The sequence below is a fragment of the Dromiciops gliroides genome, chromosome 2 (genome assembly GCF_019393635.1).
Source record: "Dromiciops gliroides isolate mDroGli1 chromosome 2, mDroGli1.pri, whole genome shotgun sequence".
Taxonomy (NCBI): domain Eukaryota; kingdom Metazoa; phylum Chordata; class Mammalia; order Microbiotheria; family Microbiotheriidae; genus Dromiciops; species Dromiciops gliroides.
The window spans coordinates 106,358,666-106,385,903 of NC_057862.1; the positions used below are offsets into that span (position 1 = coordinate 106,358,666).

Genomic DNA, 27,238 nt, shown 5'->3' on the forward strand with positions numbered 1-27,238 from the left:
CTGGCCCTGGATTTAGGAGGACCTGAGTTAAAATCTGGTTTCAGACACTTGACACATACTAGCTCTGTGAACCTGGGCAAGCCAGTTAACACTCATTGCTCTGGAAAAAAAAAAAAAAGTAAATTCAAGATGATTTGAGAAGGGAGAAAGCTCCAATAACTAAGGATATGACAAAAAAAATTCCCATGGAATTCTTGAGTAGAAAAATATCATGCTCAAACTCCTGCTTTTTGGTTATTTTTTTTTAAAGATATTTTTTCCAGACTATGCAGACTAATTTGGAGAGCAGATAAACTGCTAGTAGATAGGATTAAAAAACTATTGCAATATGGGGCAGCTAGGTGGCACAGTGTATAGAACACAGGCCCTGGATTCAGGAGGACCTGAGTTCAAATCTCGCCTCAGACACTTGACACTTACTAGCTGTGTGACCCTGGGCAAGTCACTTAACCCCAATTGCATCAAAAAAAAAAAAAAAAAAAAAAAAAAAAAAAGATTACCAAGAGAAGGTCTTAAAAGAGTAAAGAAGGTCCAGAAGGGCATGGACAATGTTCTGGTGAAGGAAAGTGAGGAGTGTTCAGAAGAGTAGGAGGATTGGTGGCATGAAAGCCAAGGGAAGGCAGAATAGGCTGGGGGGCTGGGAGAGACAAATCATCTTAAAAGATGATGAGTGAAGAGTCATTGGTTGTAATTAAAAGATGGTTGATATCCTTAGGTAGAACAGTTTGGTCAGGTTATAGGAATTGAATCTAATGCAAGGTTCATGAGAACTGAGTGAGGAGTAAGAAAGTGAAAGCTGAAAAAAAGGGGGGTAGGTAGGTAGTGTGGAGGGGTGTAACTAGGTGGCATGGAAGGGCAGTGAGGTGGTGCAGTGGATAAAGCATTGGCCCTGGATTCAGGAGGACCTGAGTTTAAATCCTGCCCCAGACAATTGACATTTACTAGCTGTGTGACCCACGGCAAGTCACTTAACCCTCATTGCCCTGCAAAAGTAAAGAAAGAAAGAAAGAAAGAAAAGAAAAAAGAAAGAAAAAAATTGAAGTCATGAGTTTTCCCCTCTTCTCTAGAAGACTGATTGTCAAAGCAAGTAAAGATATATGATAACAAGGGATGGTATGGTCCAATGCAATTGTGTGATATATATAAAACTGTACATGTGTGTATAAGAATGGGGAGATATAGGCATGTTCATAGGCAGCAGAAAAGGATCCAATAAATGGATATTGAAGGTAAGAAAGTGAGGATAATCAAAGAAGCAAGCCCCTGAGGAGATGAAAAATAGAAGGAATCAAATATGCAAGCAGTGCTATTTGCTTTGTAAAATTGTTTTTTTAGAATGTCCAGTACAGGATATAACAATAAAATAATTTTAAACCTCTCCTGATTTTAATATTGGATAGATAGTGCCTGACAGGACCTGGGAGACTTAGGACACTGGGAATTGTAACACCAGATATCTCTTAGGGGCTACATTCCTCTAAGAATAGAAGTGCCTGAAGAACCAGGACTGTATTTATTATTATTATATTTATTATTATTATTATTATTATTATTATGGGGCAATGAGGGGTAAGTGACTTGCCCAGGGTCACACAGCTATTAAGTGTCAAATGTCTGAGGCTGGATTTGATCTCAGGTCCTCCTGACTCCATGACCAGTGCTTATCCACTATGCCACCTAGCTGCCACAGGACTATATCTTTTAAACATTTTTACTTTCTTTAATTCATGCATTAGATTCATAGATATGTTTCCACAGAGCCATGATCTTGTGGATTTGAAATTTTTTCTCCACTAGTGTAGAATGCAACCCATCTATGACTTATCATCATGTGTACATCTTGACTACACATATTATAAATCCTCTATAATGTCCATGACATGTTCAAAAATCTTCAATGACATTATATATGGTATAAATAAATTTATCACATGTCATATGTAACATGAATACTCATGAATGTTGTATATGTGTAATTATATCATATTAAATTTATGTATATTGTATGGGAGCCAGCATGATATTCTCAAAGCCAGGGAGATCTGGGTTCAAGTTCCACCTCTGACACCTATTGACTATGTGACTCATGGCAAGTCATTCAACTTCTCAATGCTCTAGGAAACTCTCTAAGATAAATGCTAACCTGCATTGGTATAGGAATTTGCTTACTTGGGAGTTCCCTACATCAAAAAATATATATATTGCAAGTCTAATCCTTATCACTATCTGTAAATAAGTGCAATAGAATGTCCATTTTTTACCCATTAGACATACAACATGACTGACCAATCTCCTTTTCCAGTCATTCATCTCTTGGATGATGCATTACTCCCATCTTTCATTCACTAAATGCTGCTTGATTTTGATGATTTCCTACATGAGCCATTGAGGGGAAGGAGAGGCAATTCACTTCAAACATGAATTCAGCATGTTAGTGTAAGGGCCAAAATTATATTAGAGACTGAAGACCATGATTTGGGCTCTGCATTATGTTTTTTCTTCCTTCTACAACCCTTCACTTTTTTGGCATGTGTTCTCTCAGGGCTTATGTGAAATTGTTTCATTACTGAAATTTTGGAAATACTCTAATGCTTCATTAAAACCTATTCTAGAGATAGTATAGCATTATTCAGTTCACCAGTATAAGCTCCTGCTACTAGTTCAAGGCCTGGTGTACTGTGTAGCATATAAATAGGAAATAAACATAATGCTCTGAAGCCTAGATACTCATTCTCCTGATGTGTTGCACCTCATGAGACTGGAAGCTCTAATACTTCTGACTAGAATGGAAGAGAACGATCTCAAAGACCAAAGAATGGGTCACAGGGACACATAGCCTGACAGTAGAGGAGGCCCAAGTGTTCTCCCCTTACAGCACCGTCTTTTACTTTACATTTTCAGCAAAGGATTCAAATAACTCACCATGAATTCAACTGAAGAGAAAATGGCCAAAAAGACAAGGCTAAGACTGATTCAGGTTTTCATGAATACACATCATATTTGGTTTGCAATCCAAATGAAAAAAACATTTCTTCCTAGCATGGCTAAAAGGCAGAAGCAGCTACAGAGACTCTACACATACACTGAAATCTCTGTCAGGCATTTATGTTCTATATCAACATGACTCTCTTGGAAGCAGATTGTCCCACGGTCTCCAAATAAGGAAATGCTATCTGATCCACTGTAGACATCCACCAGATTCCATTATATATGAGTATAGAGTAGAATAAGGGAATACGTTTTTATGAGATAGATAAGAAAAAGAAAGGGTGGAATGGGGAAAGATCAGAGAAAGCTATATGGAAGAGTTGCAGTTCTGCTAGGCTTTAAAGGATGGATAGAATTTGAAAAAGAATTTTGTGTTTTGTTTTCTCCCTTTAAAAAAGAGAAAAGTTAAATTCTAAGTATCTGGATGGTCAGAGCAGAATGGAGAACAGAAAGTTTGGGGTGTACTTGGTAGGATTTATAAGAAACGCATATAAGATAGTGATGTGAGATGAATAAAAGATCAATTTGAGCCAAAAAGTATATCCAACTTTGAATTTTAAATTAAAGTAAAAAAACATGGGGGCAGCTAGGTGGCCCAGTGGATAAAGCACAGGCCCTGGATTTCAGAGTACCTAAGTTCAAATCTAGCCTCATACACTTGACACTTACTAGCTGTGTGACCCTGGGAAAGTCATTTAACCCTCATTGCCCCGCAAAAAAATAAATTAAATTAAAAAATAAAAAACTAACAAAAAAATCACATGTACCTTATGCTAGGAACTAAGGATATAAAATAATAATAATTTTTTTAAAAAACATAAAACAATCCCTGCCATCAAACAACTAACTATGCTAAATATAACATTTAAGTGGACAAGTTTCTGAGAAGTTAATTTAAAAAAAAACAATTTGAGGAGGGAAAAATAATTGGGAGATGAGGAAAGATAATGGGATGTGGAATCTGAGTTAAGTCTGTATTTGGAAATGGAAGAGATCTTAGAGATCAGAGAAGCATTAAATGCCAAAACTAGAATAGACTTTTCACACAGCTCCCTCATTTTGTGAATGGGATGAATGGAGGCCTTGTTCACTTGAACTTGATGGATAACTAAGCTTTAACTGCTCTTGTCTTCTGTCTTACATAAAAGCAAGGTTTCTAGATTCTCTGAAATATTGTCAAAGGGCAGAAAAGAATACAGAATAATAGATTTTAGAGCTGGCAGAGGCCTTAAAGCAAATGCCAGCACTTTTCTTCTCTAATAATCTGTAAGTCCAAGGAACTGGTTTCAAATCCAGGCTTTGTTGCTTACAACATTTATGATTAAGTATAATACCTTTGCCACTCTGATCTTCAGTTTCTTCATCTATAGAGTAATGGTAGTTGAACTAGCTCAGGGCCTGTGAACTGAAAAAAATGATGACTTTATTTCAATATAATTGATTTTCTTTGCATCCTGTGCATTTCATTTAGTGCATATAAAATATTCTGTTAAGGGTCCATAAGTTTTCCTAAACTATGAAGGGATTCCATGACAAAAATAATTAAAAACTCCTCCCTGGACTAAATTATTTCAAAGATGCTTTTCAGGTATGAATCCTATACTTTGCAATCTTTCAAGGCTACAGTTTTCCCAATGTAGTCCTTTCTAATGCTCAAAATTAACTGGGCCAGTATTCTCTGCCCCGGCCCCCTCAAAGAATTATCATGTGAATCACTTTTCCCTCTGTGGAAGGAGAGATCCTGAGGGCAGATGGTATTTTGGGTAAAGGGGGACTTCACACACCTGAGAAATCCTACTTTATTCCACCTCAGAGTAACACCTCCTGCCCTTACTCAACACCTGGATTTTCAGATGATTCACCCTTTGTAATGCTGGTCTATATTAGCTGTGTGGAAAAGAACCAAAAGAGTATATTCCTAGCTGCTCTGCTGACCCATCCCTAGGCTCACTCCATTGGTCTGACTCCAGTCTCCTTAGAGGAGTATGTATTGAAAGAAAAGCAGAACAGAAAAGCCAGTTATCATAGTCTATGATATGGGGAGGGTATATTCTGTTGGCTATCTCCATTGCCAGGGGAGTATTTTATTCATTCTGCACGCAGTTTCAGGTGTGTGCTTGTACTTTAATGAAAACTGTTGATGAGCCAAAAGTAACAGGTGTAAATAGCCTTATAGAGAAGTGGGGCTTTGGGGCTTGCATTGCTATTGACTTGACAGGGGCTTTTCTTCAATAGCACAGCCTAATCTATTATAACTGTTTTAACCCACTGGCGCTTAGTCCTGTTTGATGATAATGTAACAACCAGAGCAGGCATATCAGAGCATTAATAATGAATGGGTATTTCAAGGGTGCACAAAGAGAGGCCATAGATGTTCTAAGGAGCCACATCAGGATTTTGCTATTATCTACTAAGAATTCCTGTGTGAAGTTGATAGAGATTGATTATATATCCCTTATGTCCTTCCCTATATTAATCTACCTCACTTCAGAGGAGCGGTTTTGAAAGCTGCTTATAGAGAGTCACTTGGCCTAGAGCAGCCCTCTTAGAGAGAGCTCAATAGATTTAAATATTTAAAGTCCCTCTGCCTGAGGCTCAGTTAGCCATCCCCTAGGATGGTTCAGGAGACAGGTGAAGTCGGCTGTGCCCTTGGCCACCAGGTGGCACCCTGCTTGCAGTTTCTTTGAGATGACATCTCCTTTGGGTTTCTGAGTCCTTTAAAAGGATGCCACATAGTTTTGTTGATTATTTTGTTTGTTGGTTTTGGTTTTGGTTTTGGTTTTGGTGGTGGTATGTGCTTACTTGAGCAGAAATCAGAGCCACAGCAATTTCAATGATGAATGTGACTAAGTGACTATTAGCTACTGAATGAAAAGCAGTAGGATTCTAATAGAAAGAACAATGAAATGAGAAGTAGGAATCTTGGGTTCTAATTCTTAGCCATTAGGTAGCTGGTAGATAGAGTGGTAGACTCTAAACCAGGAAGATGAGATCAAATCCTGCATCAAAAACTTAAAGCTGGATGACCCTGGGAAATTCACTTAGCAATTTCTCTAGTCTGTTGCCTCATCTATAAAATGTGAATACTAATAGTATAGGACTTACAGAATTGTTTTGAGTATGCACACATGCAAATGCATATACCTATAAGGGGCCAAAATTCTACCTAAACTATCTAAAATCTAATGAGTGGTCGCCAATAAATTATAAGCTTTAGCAAGAATATTTAAATGTTTGAGTATTTATTAAAGAGCATTAGGATCAGAGAGAAAGGTAAAAATCTAACTATTTCTAAGATACCCTATCATCTGATCCACCATGGCGAGGTCAGGAACCAAAAAGCAACAGAACCCTTCCACCAGCACCCACTTCCTACTTTGTGTCCTCCTCCCAGAGATGGGAGGCTCTTCAAGTTGATTGGCTGGTAGCCTTAATAGACAGTACCCACAAGCAAATGTCACTTCCTGACGCTAAGGACCTTGACCACATGGCTTGCCCTCAGAGGCCTTTTCCTCATGGCAGAGTTTTGCTACAGTAAGTCTCCAGCAGGTGGCATCATTCCAATCGTTACATACCCATACACATATACACATATATGTTTATAGGTATAGTTACAGGTACATACATAAATATATATTATATGTATGTGTATATACACACATATGTACATATATATCCAGATAGAGAGATATGTGTTCCTATAAGGTAGATATGTAATCTTGCTACTTTCTAGTTGATTAACTTCTCTTGAGTGACTCAACCCTCCCAGGACTTCCATTTCTTATGATAATGAGGACAATGATATCTATACTACATTATGTTCAAAGCTATTTCTAAAATGCCTTAATGGATCTGGTCTCATCAATGAGGATACTCCTTTCATCATAACTCATCTTTTCCATAAAATGTATGATTCTTATCTGTGTTCAAATCCAATATATAGCATTTATTTAGTACCTGCTATGTGTGAAGCACTGTGAAAACCTCTAGGGAAACAAAGATAACAGCAATGCTTGTACTCAAAGAACTCACATTCTAATAGAAGAAATTATGCAAATAACTATGAAAAACAAGAGCTATGGGGGATAAATTGGAGATAACATTAGAGGGCAGACACTGACCTTAAGGAAAATTGGGAAAGGATTCTTGCAAAGGTGTGATTTTGGCTAAGACTGGAATGAAGCCAGCAAATTTTGAGAGCAGAAGTGTGGAGAGAGAGAATTCTTAGCATTCATTGGTGGGCCAGTGAAAATGCAAGAAGTCAGAAGATTGTGGAAAGAAAGTCAAGAAGGTCAAATTCACTGGATTGTAGAGCTGTGAACAGGAGTAAAATGTGAGGTGTAAAATGACTAAAAATATGGGGAAAGTATAGGTAATAAATAGCTTTAAAAGTCAATATGATTTTTTTTTAATTTGGTCCTGAAAATAACAAGGAAGCACTGGAATTTATTAAATCAAGAGGTGACAAGGTCAGACCTATGTCTTAGGATGAAAAATTTGATAGCTGAGTGAAGATTAGACTTTAATATGGAGAGACTTTTGGCAAGGAGTCTAACTACAAACTACTGCAATAGTCCAGGAATGAGGTGAACAGGACTTATACCAGAGTATTGAGAGTATGTGAGGAGAGAAATGGATGTATATGAGAGATGCTGAAAATATAGAAACTACAGGATTTGACAAAAATGCTAGATATGGGAAGGAGAGGATGAGTGACTAAGGAGTCTAGAATACCTTATTTGCAAACTCAAGTAAAGGGGAAATGCTGTTACCATACAGAGTAATGGAGAACTTAAGGGGAGTTGTTATCCTGTCATCTCAGTCCTCTCCACTCTTTGTGACCCCATTTTGAGGTTTTCTTGGCAAAGATACTGAAGTAGTTTAACATTTCCTTCTTTAGCTCATTTTATTTTTTATTTTATTTCTTTTTTTTGGGGGGGGCAATGAGGGTTAAGTGACTTGCCCAGGGTCACAGAGCTAGTAAGTGTCAAGTGTCTGAGGCCGGATTTGAACTCAGGTCCTCCTGAATCCAGGAACAGTGCTTTTCCACTGTGCCACCTAGCTGCCCCTAGTTCATTTTATAGATTAAGAACTGAGGCAAACAAGGTTAAATGACTTACCTAGGGTCACACAGCTAGTATATGTCTAAGTCAGATTTCAGCTCATGAAGATGAATCTTCCCTGACTTCAGACCTGGCACTCTACTTCATGACCTAGCTGGGGACAAAAGGGGGGGGGAGCAATAATCAGTCTTTAGTGTTTAGAGGGAAAGAGAGAGTTCAGATTTTGGATATGATAAGGTTAAATTGATGAGCTTGAATTGTTTTGTTCAGCAGCTGTAGATATGAGGCCAGAAGTTAAGGAAGAGTTTAGAAATGAAAAGATAGAGATGATACTTGAATCCATGGAAGCATATAAAATCTCCTAAAAATTTGTAGAGAGGGAAAGTCAAAAAAGACTCAGGAGAGAACTTTAGAAAATCTCAAGATTAGTGGGCATAGCCTGGTTGAAGATCCAGGAAAACCACGGGAAAGGGATGATTAGAAAAGTAGGAGAAACAGGAAAAATCAGAATCATGAAACCAAAAGAGATCATGAAAAATGATAAATAAGAAAAGACCATTAGATCTAGCAATTAGGAAATCACTGGTAACTTTGGAAAGAATAATTGCATATGAAGGTGTTATTGGAAGCCAGATGGCAGAAATTGAAGAAGACAGTGAGAGGGAAGGAAGTAGAGGCAACAATTATAGCCAGCCTTCTCCAAGAGTTTAAGTGTTAAAGATAAAGTGATCTCAAATTATAGTTTGGGAATTAAAAGGCAAAATGAAGGATTTTTGAGGATGGAGGAGACAAGGCATGTTTGTAAGCTTGGGGAAGAACCCAGTAGATTGTAAGAGCTTAAAGATTGAGGGAGTGGTCATAAATAGAGGGGAAAATCTGCTGGAGAAGATGGGATAGAATGGAGTCACTTGTGAACATATAGGGTTTTACCTTTGCAAGAAGGGCCACCTCTTCACATGAGATAGGGGTGAAGGAGGAGACTGTGAGAGAAGGTATCTGGGTGTTGAGAGATGAGGAGGAAAGGAGAACAGGGTGTCCTTGGTGAATGAGCTCATTTATTTTTTGGTAAAATTTCAGGTAAAGTTCTCCCTTGAGAAGCTTGGGGTTGGGGATCCTTCAGAGGTTTGTGAAAGGATGAAAAGGTTTGGGAAAAGCTGCAGTGGTAAGAGAAATAGTAAAGTATAAAATAATTAACTTGCCAAATAGAGGGCAGAAACTTTTAGTTGACCTGGTCAGCATATTTTTGTGACTTTTATTCCTCTATATATTTTCAGCATCATATGAATAGGAGCAAAGGTAATGCTTGGAGGAAGTAATCTAAGGCCAGGGATTGAGAGGAAAGCGATTAGAGATAAGATAAGGGGACTGGAAAGTAAAGATAATAGTATAGAGTAGAGTCCAACTGGTTCACCAAGGAGTCAGATATGGGGAAGTGAGGAGAGTTTAATCTGGGCAGGGGTCATGGCCTAAGAATGAGGTGACGATGGGAGGTATCTGAAGTTGTGATAAAAGTAAAGAACAGAGGGCAATATGGCAGAGTACAGACAACAACTTAACTGAAGTTCCTAACATTCCCCTCCAAACAACTTTAAAATAACATCTCAAATTGAATTCTGGAGTGTCAGAGCCAGCAAAATGTTGAAAATGAAGCACTTTTCCACCCCAAAACAACTTAGGAGGTTAGCAGGAGAGGTCTGTGACAAGATAATGTGGATTGGTTGGGAGCACAGCATAGGCTACAGCAATACTAGTACTGAGTCTTGGAAATGACTGTGATAGCAATAGAAGCAGGTTCAGGTTCTCTCAGTCCAGAGACAGTAGTGGTCAGAAAAATGGACAAAAATAGATTGCAGGTGACACTTTGCTGGCACTGGGTACAGAACACTGTTTCATTGCCTAAATGCAGTTTGGGGTCTCAATTCCAGGGTAAAAAGGGCACCAGTGCTTGGGTCCAGAGAAGAACCAGGGCCCTGTTCAAAGTTCCAGGCCAGAGAGGAGTACTTTGCTCACAAAGGAGCAGGGGCTCTGGTATCAGTTCTAAGGAAGAAAGGAAAACTATCTTTTGTGGCTACAGGAGAGCAGGGGACTTCTTCATAGTTTCAGGGCCAAGAGGAAGGCTAGCACTTGTGGCTGCAGGGGAGCAAGGTACATTTCTGGGGAAAGATGGGAGCACAGACAAGGAGAGCAATGACCATACCTCTTCTTGTATCATATGACATTGGAAGCACCCAAAACTTACAGACCCCCCACACACACACACCTGAATTATCTCTCAAAAACACCAGCATGAAAAGCCTGAAGCTTGGGAGAGTGTGCCTTCTACCCTGGGAGCAGAGCCTAAGTTTAGCATCAAGTTAAAAGTCAAAAAATAGACTAAAAATACTGATCAAATAATGAAACCAAGAAGAAATTAAAGCTACTATAGTAAAAGAGAAGATCAAGACAAACAGATGACATGAGTAACAAAATAGGTACAAGCAAAGCCTCAAAGGAAAAAAAAATGTGAATTTGATACAAGTCCAACAATTCCTGGAAGAGTCCAAAAAAGGATTTTCAAATTCAAATAAGAGACACAGAGCTAAAATTGGGAAAAGAAATAAGAAAACTATGAAAGGAGCTGGGTAAAAGAACCCCAAAATATACTAAAGAAAGTAAGACCTTAAGAAACAGAATTAGCCAAATGGTAAGAGAGACAGAAAACTTAACTAAAGAGAGGAATTCCTTAAAAAAAAAAAACAGAAATAGTCAAATTTAAAATAATAAATAGTCAAATTTAAAATAAAATAATTCCTTAAAAATTAGAATTAGGAAATTGGAAAATGACTCTAGGATACCTCAAGAAACAATAAAACAAAATCTAAAGAATAAAAAAATATTGTGAGATATCCCATTGGAAAAACAACTGACCTGGAAAATATATCAAGGAGGGATAACTTAAGAATTATTGGACTACTTGAAAGAAATTATTTTAAAAGGAACTAAACATCATATTTCAAATCTATCAAGAAAAACTGCCCTGGTATTCTAGAACCAGAGGGTAAAATAGAAATATAAAGAATCCAGTGATCATCTCTTAAAAGAAATACCAAAATGTAAATTCTCAGCAATATTACAGACAAATTCTAGAGCTCTCAGGTCAAGGAGATATTTCAAGCAGCCAAAAAGAAACAATGTAAATATCATGTAGACATAGTCAGAATCACTCAAGATTTATCAGCTTCTACATTAAAAGTGTAGAATGCTTGAGATATGATATTCTGGATGACAATGGGATCAGGATAACAACCACGAATAACCTATCTAGCAAAACTAAGTATACACTTTGGTTGAGGGGGGAGATGGATATTTCATAAAATAGAGAACTTTTAAGCATTCCTATGAAAATATCAAAGCTGAATAGAAAATATGACTTTCAAATATAGGACTTGAGCAGCATAAAAAAGATAAAAAATAGAAGAAAAATCATAAGATAATCATTTCTATATGGGAAGCAGATACTTGTTACTTTATGAAGGTGGTTAGGAGTATACATAGACAGAGGGCAACTGTGTAAGTTGCCAAAATAGGGTGATTTAAAAAATAAAAGGTGAGAACAAAGGACTCACTGAGAAAAGAGGAGAGAGAATGGAGGAAATTATCTTACATAAAAGAGGCACACAAGGAAGAGCTTTTACAGTGAAGGGGAAAATAGAGGAACAAAAAAAGCTTGAACATCATTCTTATCAGATTTGGTTCAAAGACAGAATAACGTGCACACTTATTTGTGTATATAATCCTATCTTATATGAGAAAGAATTAGGAGGGGAAGGGAATAAGGGAAGGAGGATTTATAGGATTAAGCGAGATGTTGGTCAGAAATAAAACAGAATTTTGAGGGAGGACAGTGGGGAGAGACAGACAGAGAAAGGATGAACAGGAGAAATAAAGGATGGACAAAAATACACATTTAGTAATCATAATTAATTGTGAATGGGATGAACTCACCCATAAAATGGAAGCATATAGCAAAATGTAATTGAAACTAGAATCCAATAGTATATTGTTTACAAGAGAAACCAATGAAGCAGGAGAATGCACACAGATTAAAGATAAGGGGTTAGAACATTATCTATTATTCTTTGCTGAGGTAAAAAAGGCAGGGATAGCAATCACAATATCAGAAAAAGAAAATCTAATTATCAGAGGTGAAGAAAGGATGATAAACTCCATTTAAAATAACTCAGATTATATAAAATATTTGGGAATCTACCTGCCAAGAAAAAGTCAGGAACTTTATGAACACAATTACAAAATACTTTTCACACAAATAAAGGCAGATCTAAACAATGAGAGATGTATTGATTGCTCATGGATATGCTGAGCCAATATACGAACAAAATAGTTCTATCAAATTTAATTTACTTATTCAGAGACACACCAATCAAACTATCAAAATTTATTTCACAGAGCTATAAAAATTAATAACAAAATTAATCTAGAAGAAAAAAGGTAAATGGGAAAAATGTGGAGGGAGGTGGCCTAGCAATGCCAGATTTCAAAGTGTATTATGAAGCAGTAATCATCAAAATAACCTGCTACTGGCTAAGAAATAGAGTGGTGGATCAGTATAATAGATTTGATACACAATACACAATATGCAGTGGTAAATGACCATAGTAATCTAGAGTTTGATAAACCCTAAATCCAAACTTCTATCCTTTTCTGTCTCAGCAGTATAATGATCCAATGCAATTTCAAAGGGTTTATGATGAAAAATGCCATCCACCTCCAGAGAAAGAACTGATGGAGTCTAAGTGCAAATTGAAGCATAATTCCCTCATTTTATTTTTCTTGCTTTTTTTGCAATGTAGTTAATATGGAAATATGTTCTGCATGATTTCATATGAACAAGTGATATCAAGTTTCTTGACCTCTCAATGGGTAGGGAAGAGATGAAAAGGATTAGGGATAGGGTATCTGACAGTGATTTGTAACAGTTCTATTCCTATGGCTCTGGAGAATACCTTAAGTCATATTTGTTAGTTTGTTGAACCCAGAATATTTAAGTTATGCTAGTTTGTGAAACCATGGTACAAACCAGGACATATTGCTGCCTTGTTTTGGGCTGCTTGCTATTTCAAACACAAGTCAGGAAGCATAAGTGGGGAGGGAGAATTAAAGCATGACATGATGACAAAAAGTCCTCTAGTATGAGGCCCAGCTTTGAAGAGGAAAGACAGTGAGCCAAAAATTGAATTCATTGAGGAAAGGAGAGTCTCCTGGAGCTAAGTAGAAAACAACTACCAGAATCTTTATTTGGTAATAAATATGGGTTTAATAAGTCTCAAGCAAAGAGGTGTTACTAGAGAATGGCAGTAAAAGGAGAATCTGGAAGTGGCATTGAGAAACAAGGAATATTCTAACACTGCTCCTAAAACCAGTTGGGAGAGGGTCATGAGCGAATGTGTAATAAGTGATGGAAAGGTTGGCCAGAGAAGTTATGTCATCAATAGGGAGCTAGGCATTACTGAATGCAAGAAGATAGAGCTAGTGAGGGAAAAAAAAAAAAAGCTTAAGATAAAAAGTTCTCTGATAGATCCTTCACTTAGCCCTTCCTCTAAATTATTTTTGTTTGTTTTTGGTTTAGGGATTTTTAATTACTTTACATTTTTATTGTCACAGTTGAAATTAAGGTAAACTGAGGCACAAGCTCCCAGGATCATTAATTTAGTAACAAAGCTTGGATCACTGTCTTTCCTCTTCAAATAAACAAGGTTTTAGCTTCCTCAGCAAGTTAAAATCTCAAATGAGGGATGACAGATGATTTTTATAGATAAATGAGCAGCAACCAAAAAAGGGCAGCATTATAGATGGGGAAGACAATACAATTGGTTACAAAGTCAGAAGCATCATGGGCATGAGGAACAATATGATTGGCTGGAAATTGGGAATGCAGGGCTAGCACAAAACCCTCCTTTCATCTTGCTGCTAAGAAATTCTGATTGGTTTATTCTACCTGCAAGAATATCTAATGTTGGGGGCAGCTATGTGGCACAGTGGAGAAAGCACTGGCCCTGGATTCAGGAGGACCTGAGTTCAAATCCAGCCTCAGACACTTGACACTTACTAACTGTGTGACCCTGATCAAGTCACTTAACCCTCATTGCCCTGCAAAAAAAGAAATTTCCTCAAGAATCCAGAAATACTATAAAGAAAAACATTTTTTTAAAAAAAGAATAACTAATGGCATATAGATAACAGATTTCCTCTAATTGTATAAGAAGAGGTATAGAGTTAACTGGTTTCTTTTAATTAAAATAATTTGTAGGGAAACTGAAATTTTAATCTTAAGTTAGAGAAGAAAACTGAACTTCTCAACCCATGATCTTCTAAATTTAATTCAAAGACAAAGAAACATAACTTAGTTATACAGATGTTATCAGTAATACAGAATAAAATCAATTACAAAGTAGAATCAATCTTGATATTCTCTTTATATTCCTTAGATTCTGATAATGTAGTAGAGTTGTTAATTGGTGACTTCCTGCTTTCATTACATGGCCAAACTAACTACTTTCACAATCATAGATTTTTAATGTTATTCCTTAAAACATATCTTGCATGTAAGTAATCATTGGAAATACAATTCAGCTTACTTGCAAATTTACCATGGGTAGAACATTTTTGCTAAAATAATAGGCTTGGGGGATACAAAGTAACTTGGGATCTTTAATAACTTAACATTTTTCCAAATGCAATCTACTCTATTCCTTTCTTTCTATTCTAAGTCATTATATTTCTATAGTGCTGGTCCCAGAAATATGTATTGATCTCCCAACCCAATGGATTATCCTTCCAAATGTCTCTTATTAATAAACAATATTCATCCATTTATTTTTCCCTATATGGATCATTTGGACAACATCTTTTGAGTAACTGGATCTCTTTGAAGAAGCTCTGTAATGTTCTGGTCCTTAATGAAGTTGTCATGATATTATGTGTAAACAGGGCAATCTATGGACCTTAAGCATGTATAGGAAATTCTTCCATTTAGATAGGACATCTTCTTGACAGTGACAAATACCATGGTTGAACATACCTCCCTATTTTATGACTCATTTAAGAATAATGGATTCTTGAAATGGCTCTGTATGGCAGTTGCATTTTAAAAGAATCATGTATGAGCTTACTGAATGCCTAAGTTTTTCTGAGAGAATTTATAAGGTCATATATTGCTTTGTTAAATCAAATGCTTTTGCAGGGAGTGGAGGTAATCACAAATAGCAAAAGAGAGTTTTGGGGTTCTTTGTATAGTGTAATCAATATGTAATACTAAATGTGTTAGTTGATATAGAAAATTTGACCTTCCTTTTTTGTAGAGGTGGGGGACTTTGAGACTGAAATATAGCATGCATTTCAAAGATGGTCTGTGTGTCATTTTGTTTTGCTCTGCTTTAAAATATTTTTTTTTCTTCTTAAATCAAATCTTTGTCATAAGGTAAGTCTTGCTGAGCAGAAAGAAGAGATATATGTGGAACATAATTTGAAATCAGAAGATATATATTTTTAAAAGATCCTACTATGTATGTGCACAAGATTGTTAATTTAGTATAAGCAATACAGATTTATAATGCTGTGGACGCTTCTCAGGCTATTGCCTACTGAGGAAAATGGGACACACAGAAGAAAAGTGAACCAATAACCCAAGGCAGGATAAACTAAGTGACAAGTGAATGATACAAATATTTGTTAGCAGACTATAGAAGATATAGAAATCACCTTTGTCTGGAGATTTCAAAGATGATTTTATGAGGCAGAAAGATCCGGAGGTTTACGCTGAAGGATGAATAGGGTTTATACTGCCAGAGAGAAGGGAGGTAGGTGAGTCTGGGAGGGGCATTCCAGGGGTAAAAGGGCTTGAGCATTGGTGAAAGTCAAATGCCATAAAGCAAGTCATTCATTTAGTGCTGTGAAGTAATTTTTCCCAGGAGACCAATTTTTTCTATCTGTAATCCCTAATGAAATGACTTATATCCGGGGATAGTAGAACTACATTGATATTTGCCAAGTAAATTCCAGAATCTGGCTCCCCTTTCCATCATCAAAAAGGGAAGATTAAATCACACACACACACACACACACACACACACACACACACACACACACCACTCTCCTGTTGAATTCACCAAATATGCACTGAGTGAATACTTTGTCAAATACCTCCTGTTTCTTGTTAACGGTGTACTCCCCAGTTGAAATAATAGAGACCAAACTACACTTAAGCATTTCAAGGTACAACAACTATAACAAAGTGAATAGAGAAATCTATTTTCAAGGTCCCAGAGTCCCTTACAAGAGAACAAAACAAACAAATAATCAGCAACTGATTTTCAGAAAGTTTAGGGCTAAACTCTAGACCAGGGATTTTGAACCTCTTTTGAATAAATGAATTATTAAAGCATTTATTAAGAACTTAATTTGTGCAAAGCACTGTGCTCAGTACTGGAGATACAAATAGAATTGAAAAACAGTCTGCACTTTCAAGGAGCACACATTCTAAAGTGTATGAGACAAGACATATGGAAGGTTTCAACTACAAGTCAGATTGAAATGTCTCATGGTCCTAAGGGTACAGAGGCAAAAAAGATTCTAATTCCTATTCTTAAATGTCATTTCCACTGATAATAATCATATCAATTTCTCATGTTCAACCATTTGACAGTACCAAGGACTTTGGAAGCAAGAACTTTATTTTTTTCTGTAGGTCTTCAGTAGTTACAGCACCAGAAGGAACGATTGCCAAAACAGCCAAGCTATATCTCCACAGGGGTTCCTTCCCAAGATGATGTCAAGGGCACTTGGCTTGGAAGGATTGCCATTCCCAAGATTCTTGGGTTCAGAGCCCAGGACTTGTCATCTCTAAAATGAGGATAATAATAGCATTTATTTCCCAGGGTCGATATAAGGGTAAAGTGAAATTATATTTGTAAAGTATTTTGTAAAATTTAAATTACGATATAAATGCTAAATATTATCATTATTGTCATTATTTTAATTAGATAAAATACATAGAATTACAACCTGTCAGTTGTCTTCAACCCGGTTTAGCTTGTCTGTCAAGATGGTTTGCTGGGGTGTGTACACTGTGCCTGAATCAACTTCTTGGAGCCACAGGTGAGAGCGTCAGGTACATACCAAAGGTGGATAAGCAGCCCTGAAAAAGACTTGGCAAGCCCTCACACTTGATGTTCTAGTCTTCTATTAATAACCCAGATACTAGAAACCAATTATATTGAAATAAAGAGGTAATTTTGCCCATGCAACTTCATGGAAAATCTGAAATCTCATCATCAACTCACAGTTTAGCAACCTTACCCTAGAGCCTCAGCAGAGTTTAATCAGTTCACAAAACATATCCTTGTTTTGGAGAACCTTGCTTTTATTCTCTCCATTTTCCTTGTGGTCATGATAGTTTATTTCATTTTATTAAGTGTGTGTGTGTGTGTGTGTGTGTGTGTGTGTAGTGGTTTGGGGTGATGGTAGATAAGAGCAGTTTTTATAGATATTTTTTTTAAATCTGAGAAAATTACTTAGTGACTCACCTTAAGAAAACAAATTTGAAAGGCTTCATCTAAGGCAATGATTCCTATGACAGGAGAAAAAGAGAATGCATAACATCCCATAATCCCTGACTACAAAGATGTCTGTACAATGCCAAGAGGATAAGGACTGCCTCAGGAAGTATTGTCATATTCAAGAAGTTTACTGACCTTGTAACATATTGTCATCATTTCCCAAACCTCTGGTAAAATCTGTGCTTAAGACAAAGTAGTTTATACCTACTTATACCTATACGATACTATGCCCTATTCCCAAGGGCACAAAATAGAACCCAAACCAGCCAATTTATACATACAGCCTTCCACATAATCACAATCCCAAGAGCTCAACTGCTGAGGTTTAAAAATTATATATACATACACACACACATATACACATATATATAATGTATATGTGTGTGTGTATATGAATATACATATTATATATATATATTATATACACACACACATACACATACACACACAGAGCTAATTTCTTGACATCCATAAATATAAAATAGGCAACTTTATAGTCATAGTGTAGGAGCTGGTCAAAACTACCCTAGAAGCCTGGACTCTCTGCTTTTCTAAGTTACCTAGAGGCAATCTTGTAATGAGAAAGAGGCTGAGATTTTTAAAACAACTGATTGTCCAGAGATAATGTCTTCCTTCAGATTCACTGCCATCCATTTCTGATTGTAGGAATAATGAATTTGGAAGTAAGAAAGTCACTGTGCGTGGCATTTGCTCCCAAAGATACATTTATTAAATCAATTTAAAAGACCTCCCCTAGAAGGGAGAGGAATGCTATGGACCCCACAGATTTGGAATTTGGAGTTTTCACTCATTTCCTGAGACAAGTAAATATTACGTTGTCTTAGGGCCTAGTTTCTTAAAATGTGAATTGTAACCCCATATGGGGTTGCATAACTGAATGTGGGCTTCACAAAAATTAGCAACAGTAAAAGGTTATGTATATTTATTTTATATACCTATATACTCGGGGTCACATAAAAATTTCTTATGCATAATGGGATCATGAATGGAAAAAGTTTAAGAAGCCCTGTCTCAGAGCACAGTGGGGACAACAAGAAAAAAGAACCAATAAAAGGAGAAAGATATGAATCTCATACAGAAAGCCATGCTTCTCTCAGAGCCCTAGAGTCTCCCTATTGGCTCTTCAGAGTGGGAGAGAGACTTCAATTGAAAGTATCTGTATGGAGCTGGACCTTGTGTAGAGATTTGGATAGTAGCCAGAGATGAGGCATGTATGTGTGCATGTATATGTGTGGGCATGTGTATGTGCATGTGGTAGACAGAAGAGTCTTCCAAAGAGACCACTGATTGATTCAGAATTTTATTTTTCCAAATTACATGTAAAAACAAATTTTGACATCAATTTTTAAAAACTTTGTGTTCCAACTTTTTTTCCTCCCTCTCCCCACCCCACCAAGAACTCAAGCAATTCAATATAGGTTATACATGACCAATAATGAAAAATATCTCCACATTAGCCAGGTTATGAAAGAAAACAAACAGAAACAAAACTACAGATTAAGGAACTATCAAAAAATTATGCTTCAATCTGTTTTCAGATACCATCAGTTCTTTCTCTGTAGATGGAGTGCAATTTTCATAAAACTTTCAGAGAAATCTTGGATCATTGCATTGCTGAAAATAACCAAGTCATTCACAGCAGATCATCTTATATTATTGCTGTTATTTTGTATACAGTACATTTTACTCTAGATCTTTCTAGGTTTTTCTGATAGCATCTAGCTGTAAAGTAACTAACAAAAAATATGTTTCAATCTGTATTCAAATATCATCAGTCCTCTCCCTGTAGATGAATGGCATTTTCCATAAGAACTTTGCAGTTGTCTTGAATCATTGCATTGCTGAAAATAACGGAATCATTCACAGCAGATCTTCTCACAATATTATTGTTATTTCATATACAGTAGATTTCCCTTTGCATCAGCACATTCAGTACTTCCAGGTCTTTCTTATAATATCTTGCTCCTTATTTTTTACAATAAACTACATTTATAGAGAGATTTCCTTACAATGAAACCATGAGGTTGATTATTGCAACAACAGTAATAGATAACTTTTATATAGTACCTTAAACTTGACGAAGAATTTTCTTCACAATAGCCCAGCAAAGTAAATACCATATGTTTTGCCATCATCATCATCAATCATCAATCATCATCCACCAATCATCATACTCATTCAATTTTCATCATTGTAAATCAGTTCTCATCTCCTTCATTCAATCCTCCTCCTCAATCAGTCATCATCTTCCTCATATCATCATCAATCCATCAATCCATCATCCTCATCATCAAACATCATCATCTTACATTACTCTTGCCTCTCCAATTTTTTTTATAATTACTATTGTTAACTCTTTCGCTTGATCCTATCCCCTTCCCATGATATTTATTCTATTTTCTATCTTCTTTTGCCCTATCCCTCCTCAAAAGTGTTTTGCTTCTGACTGCCCCCTCCCTGCTCCGCCCTCCCTTCTTTCACCCCTCCCTCTTTATCCCCTTTACCTCCTACTTTCCTCTAGGGTTAAATAGATTACTCCACCTAATTGAGTGCCTCTGTTATTCCCTCCTTGAGCCAACTCTAATGAGTTTAAGGTCTTTGAGCTAATTCAGATGAGGGTAAGGTTCATTCACTTCCCCACTCCTCCCCCATCTCTCCCCCCACTTCATAATCCCTTTCCTGCTTCTTTCATGTGAGATTTTACCCCAGTCTACCTCTCCCCTTTCCCCCTCCCCCTGTGCATTCCTCTCCCTCCCCCCTCACTTTTACCCTAAAGAAGTCATCATGGAGCAGCTAGGTGACACAGTGGACAAAGAGCCCACACTGTACCCAAGAGGACCTGAGTCCAATTCCAGCCTCAGAAACAAGATACTCACCAACCCTGACCACTTCCACAACCCCCCGACCCCGCAAAAAAAGATAAACAAAAAATAAATGCTTTACAGATATCATCCCTTCATAATCAATTCCCACCTGTGCTCTCTGTCTAATTTATTCCTATCATTTGCCCTAATACTTAGAAACTGTTGTGATTTAGACATACCATCTTCCTATGTAGGAATGTAAACAGTTCAACCTTTTAACATGTCTCTTGATTTCTTTTTCCTGCTTACCTTTTGTTTTGTTTTTGTTTTCATTTGTTTTTGTTTTTGTTTTTTGTTTTTTGTTTTTAGTGAGGCAATTGGGGTTAAGTGACTTGCCCAGGGTCACACAGTTAGTAAGTGTTCTGTATCTGAGGCTGGATTTGAACTCAGGTACTCCTGACTCCAGAGCCAGTGCTCTATCCAATGCGCCACCTAGCTGCCCCCCTGCTTACCTTTTTATGCTTCTCTAGGATTTTGCATTTGAAAAACAAATTTTCTATTCAGTTCAGGTCTTTTCATCATGAATACCTGAAAGTCCTCTTTTTCATTGAAGTCCTATTTTTCCCCTGAAAAATTATATTCATTTTTAGTGGGTAGGTAATTTTTGGTTCTAATCCAAATCCCTTTGCCCTCCAGAATATCAAATTCCATGCCCTCCAATCCTTTAATGTAGAAGCTGCTAGATCCTGCAATGTCCTTACAGTAGCTCCACAGTGTTTGAATTTTCTTTCTGGTTGCTGGCAATATTTTCTCCTTGACCTAGGATCTCTAGAATTTAGCTATAATATTCCTTTAAGTTTCATTTTGGGATCTCTTTAAGGAGGTGATTGGTGATTCTTTCAATTTCTATTTTATCTTCTGCTTCTAGAATATCAGGGCAATTTTCCCTGGCAATCTCTTAGAAGATGATGTCGAAACTCTTATTTTGATCATGGTTTTTATGTAGTCCAGTGATTTTCAAATTATCTCTCCTGGATCTATTTTCCAGGTCAACTGTTTTTCCCAGGAGATATTTCATATTGACCTCTATTTTCATAATCATTTGGATTTGCTTTATTTTTTCTTGGTTTCTCATAAAGTCACTAGCTTCCATTTGTTCAATCCTAATTCTAAGGCAATGATTTTCTTCAGAGAACTTTTAGATTTCCTTTTACATTTGGCTTTTCAAGCTGGTGACTTTTTTTTTCTCATGATTTTCCTGTATCACTCTCATTTCTCTTTCCATTTTTTCCCTCTACCTCTCTAACTTTATCCTTAAAGTCATTTTTGAGCATCTTTATGGCCTGAGACCAATTCATATTTTTCTTGGAAGCTTTGAATGTAGGAACCCTCATATTTTCATACTCCCGTGAGGGTGTACCTTGATCCTTCCTGTTGCCAAATAAACTTTTTATGCTTTGCAACTTTCTCTGCTTGCTCATCTTGCCATCTTTTACTTGACTCCCAACTCCTTCCCACTATGAGGCCTAGCTTCCAGGCTATACTTCCCCATGTCTCAGGAGGTCCTAGGTTATAAGACACAAGGAGGGGCAGGTTCTTCATTTTCCTGGCCTATGTTCTGGTCTGTAAATAATCCCAGGCCAACTTGCTAATTAACCAGGCAACAAAATTTTGTTTACTGTGGTTGTTGGCTCTAAAGAGCCTGTGCCCCTTTTTGTGGGTTCTGCTGCTCTAGGAGTTTTCTTATAGCTGTATTTGAAGGTTTTTTTTGAGTAGACCACTCTGATAGATGATGGCCTATCACAAACCCCTTCAAGTGGGTCCAATTGGTCCCTATTTCTAAGTGTATTTGTTTATTATGTACTTTATAGAACTAGTTACAATTCATAAATTCCTATAGTCAGTCCATACATGTTTATTTTATGTGCCCATTGCATTTCAATAGGAGGACAAGTTTAGAATGAACACAGGAAAACCCAACTCCCAGCTGAGTCTCTCTCTAACCAGACACATGATTGTGAATCATGTATTTCATAACTAAATTCCCAAGGGCAGAATTCTTATGAGCCTGGGATTTACAGTTGTTCCATCAGAGTATGATGCACATTTTTTTTCATCATGTAATTCATGCTTCACTCACTGAGAGTAACAAGGTCCTGGGACTCCAAATGCATTTTTACTTTGCATATGCAATGACACAGATTATTAACACTAACAATAAGGATTCAGGGGAAAGAATGGTTAAGACAAATTAGTAAAAGAAAATGTAGTTTTCACAGATAAAGCTTATAACCTATGACTTATGATCTTAATTCTGAGCTAACTTAGACTGAGTTCAGTCTCAAGAGTTCCTATCTCATTTCTTCTAATTATTCTTCAACTCCCCTCTAGGATAAATTACCACCTTATTATTTAGACATGTCTGTGTCAGAGGTTACAGGACTCTTGTTGCCGAAACTTGTGAAATACTAATATCATCATCATATAAGATAGTTGCAATCATAAATTACTAATTGTTTAATTGTATGTTGTGTGATAAAATAATGGGACTTGGCAGACACACAGGAGCCCCACCTGAAGACTGATTTGGAATTGATTGAATTGGTTGAGACTGAGAGACTGAGAACCTAGTTAAGGATGATTAAATTGGTACCACACCTGGTCAGTCCTGAGTAGGGTGTTGTTCTCAGAAATTGAATCTAGTTAAGGTTGATTAAATTGAGATGACATGTGGCCAACCCTGAGTAGAGTGTGTTCTCAGAAGCTGTGGATTGCGACATCAACAGGAGACCACTCTCTACCAATCAACTTGAAGCAGTGTGTAAGGACCGCCTCTGCTTCAGACCTATATAAAGCTTCCACACTCAGTTTGAGAAGCATCCATGGTTGAAACAGCCTCATGGCAGAGGCCTTGAGGAAGAACCCAACCAAGCTGAAACTTTAGGTTAGATAGGCCTATTCTTAACTTTCTGAACTCCACATGAATACCTGGTATGCTTTAATAAATGCTTAATGCCCAAAGACTGGTGCTAAAGCTTCTAATTTTGGCAACCACACATTAGATTTTTTAGAAATCACATTTAGATTTTAAACATCACAGTGGTTTTTAGGTTATTATAAATATTAACCTAATAATTATTGCATTATTTCCCATTCCAATATAGTCATTCTGAACAGCAAGCATGATCAAATTTAGGTAGACATTTTTATTAGTTATTGGTATGGATTACATTTAATTTAATTTCAAACTCACTCAACAAATATGTATTCCGTACTTCCTATCTGAAAGGCATAGTACCCCTCAATAAGATACCAAAGGTCCTACAAAATACTTTATAAAATTTCCTTAGTTTATCTTTGTGGATGTTATGAGTATTGGCACTACTATCCACATTATTTTAATATGTATTAATAGCTTGAATTAGAAAGCCACTTTAACCTGTACATGTAGCAGATTTGTAGCAGATAACTGTATCTGGAGAAGGTTTAGTTGTGCAGAAAGGGAAGATGCTGGAAATGTTGGCTGATGTACAGAAGACAATTCAACTTTAGGTCTAATCATTCTGAGAGTGATCTATTAAAAATGTAATATCTACCCCTAATCATTAGAGTAAGAAAGGAAGGTGCCACATTGAAGGGATCCTGGTGATGAAGGTTGCTCTGTTTGTTTACTCAGCACAGAAGTATCCCTTCTTCCTTCACTGTGGTCAGCTATTACCCTTAACTCCACAGCAACCATGTTGAAAGGACCAGCAGTTAGCATTGTCCTTGGCACCACTAATTCCTAGGTAGGAGCTTTCCAAAATTGGAAAGTGGGGATCATTGCTAATGGCCAAAAAAATAGGACTACCTGAAGCTATGTCACTTTCATTAACACAAAACATTTAATTAATGCTGCGGCAAAGAATCAAGTTGCAATTAACCCCTTCAACACATTTTTTTATGCCAAACGTCTGATTGGTCACAGATTTGTTGATGCAATTGTACAGTTAGACATTAAGTACTGACCTTTTATGATGGCAAATGACACTGGCAGGCCTAAAGTGCAAGTATAATAGAAGAGGGAGACTGAAGTTTCTATCCAGAAGAAATGTCTTCTATGGTATTGACCAAAATGAAAGAAATTGCTGGTTTACCTTGGGATGACTGTAGCAAATGTTGTCATCATAGTACCAGCCTACTTCAATGATCCCCAACATGAGGCCAGCAAAAATGTAGGAAACATTACTGGTTTCAGTGTGCTCAAAATCATCAATGAGCCAACTACTGCTGCTATTGACCATGGCTTGGACAAAAAGTTGGTTTCAAGAGAAATGTGTTGATCTTTGAGCTTAGAGGTGGTATTTTCAATTTCCCCATTGTTACCATGAAAGATGGCATCATTGAGGTCAAGTCGATACTTGGGGACACCCACCTGGCTGGGAAGGACATTGAGAACTTCATGCTCAACCATTTCAATGATGAGTTCAAGTGAAAGCACTAAAAGGAAATCACTGAGAATGATAGCTGTCAGTGAGCAGTTACAAGGCACAGTGGATAGAGTACCAGCCCTGGATTCAGGAGGACCTGAGTTCAAATCTGACCTTAGACACTTAACAATTACTAGCTGAGTGACCCTGAGCAAATCACTTAATCCCAATTGCCTCACCAAAATGAGAATGAGGGCTGTCTGCCATCTGTGTACCATTTGTGAATGTGCAAAGCACACCTTCTCTTTCAGTATGTAAGCCAGTATTGAGGTTGACTCCCTCTATGAAATTCTCTACTTCTATACCTCTATCATCCAGGCCTGTTTTAAAGAGCTGAATAATGATCTCTTTCATGGTAAACTAGATCTTGTGGAAAAAGTCTTAAGAGATGTCAAGCTAGATGAATCACATGTTTATGATATTGACATGGTGGGTGGTTTCACTTGGATCCCCCAAATCCAGAAGCTTCTGCGCGATTTCTTCAATGGCAAGAAGTCAACAAAAGTATTAATACTGATAAGACTACTTACTTCCTGTGTTGCAGTTATCCAGGCTACCATTTTATCTGGAAATAAATTTGAGAATGTGCAGGGCCTGCTGCTATTGGATGCCACTCCTCTTGTCCTTACAATTGAAACTGCTAGTGGAGTTATTTCAGTTCTGATCAAATGTAATACCACCATACCCACCAAGCAGGCACAGACTTTTACCATCCATTTTGACAACCAGGCTTATGTACTTATTCAGGTTTATGAAGGTAAGAGAACAATGATAAAGAATAACAACCTGGTCAGGATGTTTGAACTCACAGGAATCCCCCAGCACCCAGGTGTGTTCCTCAGATTGAAGTAACATTTGACATTGATGCAAAATGCATCCTCAATGTTTCTGCCTGTGATAAGAACATGGGCAAGGAGAACAAGATCACCCTCACCAGTGGCCAAGATTGTTTGACCAAAGAAGACATTGAATTTATGAAATACAAGGCTGAGAATGAGAAGCAGAGAGAAAAGATGTCTCCCCAAAATTCTCTTGAATTGTATACTTTCAACATGAAGATAACAATGGAGGATGAAAAACTGCAAGGCAAAATTAATAATGAATTCAAACAGAAGATCCTTGGCAAATGTAATGAAATAATCAACTAGCTGGATAAGAACCAAAGTGCTGAGAAGAAAGAATTTGAGCATTAGCAGAAAGAATGGGAGAAGGTCTGCGACTTCATCTTCACTAAGCTATACCAGAGTGCAGAGGGCATACCTGGAAGCATGCCTGGTGGGCTCCCAGGGAGTGGAGCAACCCCATCTCTAGGTGCTTCTTTTGGACCCACCATTGGAGGAGTTAAGTAAACACACCATAATAAAAAGCATTCCATACAACTTTCCAACATTTGAAGGATTCAAATTTGTAGCCAATGCAGTAGCAGTTTAAAAGTTAACATTTAAGCTACTGTGTAAATCTGGGCATTCTGAATACTTGAATATGTGCAGAAGGAGAGAAATTTACAACATTGTACTTTATCAGCATTGTAAACAAGTAGAAATGCAATTCTTTTCCTGAAGAATAAAATCTATGTCAAATTGACACCAAAGGAAAGAAAGAAAGAGCGATTGAAGGAAGGAGGAAAGGAGGGAAGGAGAGGGAGAGGGAGAGGGGGAGGGAGGAAGAGAAAGAGGAGAGAGGAGAGAGGATAGTTGCATTAGCAGTAGAAGATCAGGATGTAAGGTATAGGGATGCAAGAGCTTGTGCAGTAAGGAAGTGTTCACTCCTATGGAGGAAGCATATTCTCCTGGAAAAGAATCATTTGTCCACTAGCCCAAATGGGAGAAACCTGGAGGAAAGCCCTACTTGACCTGTGCTAGTTACAGTTCTTTTCCCAATTTAGTTCATTCTACTTGGGCAGCAATTCTCCAGGCACTGGATGAACATTTTGTTACATGAGCTGTTACTGGCATATGGATTATTCATGGACACGTTGTGGCTAAAGTAAAGCATGGACTCCTCAGATGAAGAGCTTTTAGAAAATTAATTAGATTCATTTATAGACCTTGTTAATGAAGGCTTGCTAGACCTATTAAAAAACAGAGTCATATATTACCTTAGGTAATGCCTTGTGCTTTCTTAAAGCTGTCGACTTGTGAGAATGATGGCAAAAGTGTCCTCTCCAAGCCAGTGTAAGATTGTCTGGCATGTGTAAGCTATTCAGGAAGGCTTAGCACCTCTGGTGTGAGGGCTTGCCAAACCCTTTTCAGGGATGTTTTCTACCTTTTTTGTCCACC

At 37.2% G+C, this 27,238-nt stretch overlaps 1 pseudogene; it reads left to right on the forward strand.

Annotated features, from left to right (window-relative positions):
• Positions 1-24,227: 24,227 nt before the first annotated feature.
• Positions 24,228-26,308, forward strand: LOC122738362 (annotated as a pseudogene).
• The last annotated feature ends 930 nt before the right edge of the window (positions 26,309-27,238 follow it).